The 6,254-nt window shown below is 33.4% G+C and overlaps 1 protein-coding gene across 2 annotated transcripts in view; it reads left to right on the forward strand.

Annotated features, from left to right (window-relative positions):
- Nucleotides 1–3,253: 3,253 nt before the first annotated feature.
- The window catches only part of LOC108765241 (PI-PLC X domain-containing protein 1), a 10,417-nt gene continuing 7,416 nt past the window's right edge, over nt 3,254–6,254 (forward strand). Inside the window, exon 1 of one of the 2 annotated variants that reach the window (XM_018513848.1) lies at nt 3,254–3,675. The gene's annotated coding sequence lies outside the window, so the exon portion shown is untranslated. Of the gene's footprint in view, nt 3,676–5,899 lie in introns of those variants that run through there. The other variant, XM_018513849.1, reaches the window with a different exon arrangement.

Raw genomic sequence — 6,254 nt, forward strand, 5'->3', positions numbered from 1 at the left:
AAGTTGCAAAATTTATTTTGCGCCTTAAAATCATGCAACTAATTTTATATATAGAGAATAGACTGTTATTTTTATAGTAAAGATGAATTTAAAAAACTGCAAAAATTTAATTTACACAGTTTCTCATCCCTAAATTATTCAAATTAATCAATTTTTCGTTTAAAAAGGTGTCTATAATTTGATGAAGAAGATCCCATTACTAATTTTAACTTTTGTCGTAAATCGTGTAATGATAATGTTGGTGCTTAAATTGTTAAAGAAAATTGGAATATGAGGAAAGTTAGATTACACTATTAACGTTTCCTGGGACACTGTAGAAGATTCTTTGCTCACGGAAACTCATGATATATACTCTGCAAATTTCTTCGAATTAATTCTGTTTTGTGGTTACTTCTTTTGCTATTAAAGTTAGGCAAACTAATTGTTAGAACAATATTCCACGATGTATACGCATATTTTTTTCTTAAAATATATATTGATGGCTTTAAGAAATTTTATGAGAGAGAATGAGAGAATGTGTGGGAATGAGAGAGAGAGAGAGAGAGAAAGAGAGAGATTAATTTTAAATAGGATTACATTTGTAAAATTCGAGGACGAAAGGGACGTAATTGTGTAGAATTTATATTTGAATAAGATTATTTCACTAATATCGAATTATTAATCCAACTTGATCCGCGGATCTAGTTCTAAGTTGTAAAAAGAAAATTAATTTTATGATCGCCAGATGCTATTCTTCGTGCTCAAATGCATTTGAATTATTAAAATATATTAAAATATAGGGACAATATATATATATATATATATTTCCTGCGCATTATAATATTTTTTTACGTTGTAATACTTCTGTCGCGCGCCTGCACAATCAGTGATCTCATTGCAAAAGTAAGTATCTGTTTTTATTTACACATTTCTTTATAATTATGTATCCGCATAAAGCGTACGACAAATAAGAAAAGAGTCATTTAACTTCTTATTACGAAAAGAATATTTAAGGCGCGCCAACTTCGCGAGCAGATGGAAAAACATCTTCTCGTATTTTAAAGAGGGAAAAATACGCAGCTTATAATTTTAAAATCGAGTAATGACTCATACAAGCGGTTACGAATTGATTTACGAACCTGTCCGATTTTTCGATTTACGGGCTTGAAGTTTACGATGATTTTTTGCATGCATTAAATGTTCGCAAAGATTTACGACGAATCTCCTCGACGAAAATAAAAGCGACCGCGGCTTCGAAGAAGGAAAAATTGTGCGTAAAACGCATCCAAGCTTTCGTCCTTGTAATTTCTCGCATGAATTATTTATTAAGACTTACACTACAATTGAGTACCCGTGTGTGTATTTCCCCCTCACTTTTTACGATACTCTTATACAATTCGTGCTATTTAAAATGCAACTCGATTTTCTTACACTCGATTGAACCGAACGTTAAATTTTCTGTGTCACTACCTTCTTAACGGGAAAATGCTTTTAGCAAAAGAGCGATTATGTTTCCTATTGAGATATTTATCAATGAAGTCAAGTCGAACGCATTATTGCAGAGTAATGCAGAGTAACATAAGTTACATAAGAAATAATGAAATAGTGACACAGTTCTGTAAAATATACCGCTATTATCGCAAATGTTCTTCGATAAATAAATACATTATCCTCTACATATATCCTTGTATGTAAACGTGCTGCATTTACGTGGCAGGCCATCATGGCTTTCCGGCACGTGCACTAGTCCGGGTTGTCAATGAAAGTGTCAATCATCCTTTCGCAGACGATAAACAAATAAAAATCAATTCGACAGGAACGCAATTATTCGAGGCATTCTATTTCCGTGACGTGTGGAAAGCCAAGATCATGGCCTGTGCTCTGAAGAGAAAAAATATTTATTCCTAATAAATAAATAAACTGGAAAAAATAAAAAAAAGGAAGGAAATGGAAATCCTGCCATACCTGCGTCTTCCACGAGAGAGACTACAACAAACATTATCCTAAAGTAGTTTAACATTTACGTATCTATATACCGTAAGTTAAATTATTCATTATCCTGTTTGAGAGATGTGTACCGGTAATCGGGAATCGATGACATGTACGGAGTGTGCTGAATGAAAGCGTGTGTGTCGTTTCATGTATGTCGAAATTTCATGCGCTCGCGTTAAGACCAACGGTGCGCGTAACTTGTTATTAAAATTCTGATATATCTTTAGCGACTAGAACAATTAATCCCACAACATATATGGGCGGAGAAATTACGAGGACGAGATTTATCGATTTTACTCGCGTATTTTATCCTTTCTTATCGTATTAATTCTTCGCTTGACGCTCTCCGTGCGAACGAAAGATTAAAAAAAAAATTGATGTCTCTTCTTTATCACGTAGGAACTTCGTAACGAAGTCTTGTACTAGGATAAAAATTATCGTCGAAGCTGTAATCGCTCTGTAAACTGAGCCTGCGTGGTTTCCCGCAGTCGAACACTGTAAACACAAATGTACATACTTACACTGCACTAATTTAGTATTGCCGCTAAGTATTACAACTAGTCACATAAGCCAAAAGTTTGTTACTCTCGCAGAAGTTTTCTTTTTTTCAGTTTTGTAAAATAAAGGAGATGAGAAAAACCCGAAGAATGTCACAATTGCGTTTCTTTCCTTTAGATCTTCTCATCCTTCAGCATCCCTCCGTAAAACTAATAGCGCGAAACAGAATATCAATACTTGTCAATGATATGATAGACATATTGCGCCTTCATGAAACTGTTCAAGAACCAACTCATTTTTCATCCGTAACAGGAACTCGATTTCTTTTCGCACTAAAGGAAACATATGTGAATCCTTGGAATTTATTGAAGTTTTATTATATCATTTTTATTTTTTCAAAGAATTTTTCAAGTTCAATAGCCTTAATTTATGGCACAAGACTTATTTATATTTGGAAAATATAAATAAAATATTGACAGAATTCACTGCTTCTAAATTTGGTTTATAGATATGAATGCACGTTGAAGATTTTTTCAGAATATACTGTTTTTTAAATTATTCTCAGGGTCACTATATGTTTCACGTACGTGATAATTTGCTGCATATACTTATAAATTAAAGTGATCTATTTTATCGATTCGAGTCGGGACACCTTTTCCACGAGTCAACAAAATTTTTCAACATTGTAACGTTATCGAATAATTTAACTGTTCCATGTGATATTCACGTTTGACAAAGAAATTACGTTATGTATTCCTATCATTAACTCTCTTTTCTATTATGTTCTATATACACTATTCTATAAAACTTGCATAGAATTTTATATTGTACATTTTTCTATTGTTTGCAAATGGCACAACTATGTTTCGCGATAATTCCTGCAATACGTTTTTACTGTACGACAATCATCCGACAATGATCGCGGTAGCGGAAATGAATAACGCTCTCTCTCTGCGCAGCAATTCTTTTACGTAAGCGCAATACAAGCGGAGCAAACGCTACGCATTGTACACCGTACGCCCTCGTTTCCGCTTTCATTTTCGACGTGCATGTTCACACCGGAGACTAACAGTCGCTGATGAAAGAGTCGGGATTATTTTCTGTATATAGCTAACAAATGTGCGTGCGAAAATTTTCTGTAACGAAGGTTATCTATGTTTAACCAGTGTCGACTTTATAGTGATCTTTAACGAAGCCGATTAGCAGGTACGTAACGGATTCACTTTTTTGCTGGTTGTACATGAATAACTGCGAAAAACTTCTCTTATCATTTTGCATCAGTTCTCTCTGGGCGTTATGATATTCAGACATATTTTAATATACCACTTAATTAATGTATAAATGGCTTTTATTATCCTTCAAAGTAATCCTCCTTATAGACAGTACACGTCTCTGACAACGTTTGTACAGCTTATGGAAACTCTGCGAAAAGTTATCTTTGAATATCGCCTTAAGTTTTTGTTGTTACAGAGTTTCCGCAACCTGTCACTGTTAGAACGAACATTGTCAGAAGTGTAATGTCTATAGAGGGAATTATTGTGAAGGATAATAAAGATTATTTGTATATTAATTAAGGAGTATTTGCTTTCTCATGATATTCATCGAATTTCTCATTGCCACGTCACGTATGTTAAATATAATACTACTTTGTATTGTGAAGGTGACGCGTGCCTCCGTGTGAAAGCGGTCGAGTAGTAGTCGACAGGTCCCGGATTTGATCTCGGCCCTCTCATGCGTTCCATGTATGCGTCGGGTTTTATAAAAAGATTGATTGAAGATTGTGAGTGAAGAAGTGCGAAACGACTAGGCTAACACCTGCTTCGAGAACCCATATATAGAGAACTCGTATACGAGAATGCACTAGTCTTTAGTATTAAATATAAATAGTAGAAAATTCTAATTTGTGCATATTTAATTTATCAATTATTTGCATTCTACAAATGTCTGGAGATGCTAATTTTATGTTTTTTCTCAATATTTTCGAGAATCGAGAGGAATAAAACGAATAAACGCGTATTATTGTTCAAAAGATTGAACTTGTAGCGGTATTGAGAATTTGCGGATTTACAAGTGTATTATTTGTCCTTCGCTTTCACTTTCATCTTCTTCCGCATTAATCTTGATTAAGTACTTCAGGAAGCGTTTCTAATTTCTCCTTCAATCAATTGTAAAATATAATATTTATGCAATCATCTATTAAAATGTGTCACCACTTCCTACATAGAATATGTCAACCAAGATTTAATGATGACTTTTCTGACTAATTTAGAATTATTTTTTTAGCGAACAATTGATGTATTAAACGGAGTTATGAATGAAAAAAATTAGATTTTTGTGAACTAAAGATTTTCGAGAAATAGTTAAAAAATTTTCGATTAAAAGCGAATGGCTTACTTTTAAAACATTTTTATTTGATACGTGAACAAAAATGCTACAAAAATATATTATGCAAAAAAAGGCAATGATACAGTAAATGTTGATCTCTTCCCTAAAAAGAGATTATATAAACAAGGAACTTGTTATTAAAAAGACACTTTAGCTCATGAATTAGGTAATATTTGAAGATAATTTACGAGTACAGAAAACGTAGTAGATTCTTGTATTCTCATTAGCGTTAAATTTACGATCAGAATACGTTTCAAGGTCTGTTTAACACTTTTTGCTTAACAGCTTTTGCATACCGGCGACTCACTCGATGGAAAAGCACTTATATATAATCGGGTATCGCGAGCTATTATTATACTATAAACTGATAATGCTCTGGATGCAGTGGAACGACAATTGACATTACCTACGTCTTAGGGGAAAACGTATTGCCTATTAATTTATCGTAATACGAACACGTTTTTCGTGACGTTAAAGGAACATACGAGTTCTTGAGACCCATTACGGTCTTAAAAAAATTCTAAAGTTTTCAACTGTATAAAAAATCGCAATATTTAAACACAACATAAATATAATTAATCTATATGAATAGAACCATAACGTAAAAAAATAAGATTGGAAAACATAAAATTATTGCAAATTATTTTACTATTTAAAATTTAAGAAAATGTCCTAGTATTACCAAAATTCGTAATTTTAATTCATGGATTAACAAATCTTTACTAGAAGATTAAATTATTTCTTACATAACATTAAAGAAATTTTATTCGTACAGTATTAATTCGAAAAGAGAAACCGAAGATAAACTAAAAAGAAGATACAAAATTAAAGTAAAAATGTCATAAAAATTTATTTTCTCAGAGTATAACTCAGCTGAGTTCTCAATGTATTTTAATAAGCATAAGTATAATATACGTTCGCTATAGAAAGAAGAATAATATAAAGATTGCAGTTGAGAGATGCGGCTCTATGTCGCAAATAAATATATATAAGTAGACAGCAATTCGTTTTCTCCTTCCCTTTCTTAATCTTTTCTTTTCGCTCTTTCTTGCTTCTTTCCCTTCTACATTCTCTCATTCTCCTCTTTTTTTTCCTTTCTTTTCAGTCTTTTTATTTTCTTCTTTTCGCGTGCCTTCCTAACATTTCTTCTTTTCAAGAGAGCCCTTGATACCAGCGGCTACCCCTCGATGGGGGCTCCGTTTCTCTCTCCCTTTCTTTCTTCCTTTCTTTCTTTTACTCTCCGTTAGCGGCCTTTAATTATATCACCGCTACAATGTTCACCCCGCTTGCAACATCCTGCTGTCTCTTCCGAGAAAGAAACGTTTTTGCCGTGCCACGTATGCAAAAGCCGTGCTTGTGGTGGAGAGCTGCCGCCTCCATCGTCATCGCCGCCGCCGCCG

Source organism: Trachymyrmex cornetzi, unplaced genomic scaffold, assembly GCF_001594075.2.
Source record: "Trachymyrmex cornetzi isolate Tcor2-1 unplaced genomic scaffold, Tcor1.1 scaffold482, whole genome shotgun sequence".
In the NCBI taxonomy this organism is placed as follows: domain Eukaryota; kingdom Metazoa; phylum Arthropoda; class Insecta; order Hymenoptera; family Formicidae; genus Trachymyrmex; species Trachymyrmex cornetzi.